This window comes from Micropterus dolomieu, unplaced genomic scaffold, assembly GCF_021292245.1.
Source record: "Micropterus dolomieu isolate WLL.071019.BEF.003 ecotype Adirondacks unplaced genomic scaffold, ASM2129224v1 contig_7197, whole genome shotgun sequence".
Lineage (NCBI taxonomy): Eukaryota > Metazoa > Chordata > Actinopteri > Centrarchiformes > Centrarchidae > Micropterus > Micropterus dolomieu.
In genome coordinates, this window is record NW_025736184.1 from 1 (window position 1) to 620 (window position 620).

General features: G+C 32.9%; 1 pseudogene; it reads left to right on the top strand.

Annotated features, from left to right (window-relative positions):
* The first annotated feature begins 272 nt into the window (after positions 1-272).
* LOC123964959 lies at positions 273-451 on the top strand (annotated as a pseudogene).
* Positions 452-620: the final 169 nt, after the last annotated feature.

Sequence of the window (620 nt, forward strand, 5' to 3'; positions counted from 1 at the left end):
TGGAGAAGAGCTTTTATTATCCATGTATTTTTTGTGAGTTTTATTTTAACAAATGCACTCCGCTTTGAAGACATTTTAACAGAGACACTCACTGACATGGACAAGCTGAAAACCATTTTATACCTTTAATTTATGACGTTATCTGTAATGCATTTTAAACACTTTTTTTAAATGTTGTTTTACAGAGAACATTTATCTATTTATTTACGTGTTGTATTTTAAAAGGTAACTTGGAATTGACATATTATGAATCATGTTTGAATTGAGTGTCAATAAAATTTTTCTCAAAAGAAAAAAATCTGTTCTTATCAGTTTAATATCTGATACGTCCCCTATCCGGGGACCATATATTAAATTGATTTTTGGAACAGGGAGATGGAATAGGGGCTTGCTCCGTCCACTCCACGCATCGACCTGGTATTGCAGTATCTCCAGGAACGGTGCACCTCCTCTCTATGTAGAAAAATAATGGTGTTACTTCTTTAATGTTCTTTTGGTTACATAATATACAGAGGTATGTTAGGATTAACAGCAGTGTCATATTTTTTTTTATTTGAGAGCAGGAGGCTGGGAAGTGGTGACATGTTTAAATTCATGCAATTGTGCAATTAAAAGAAAAT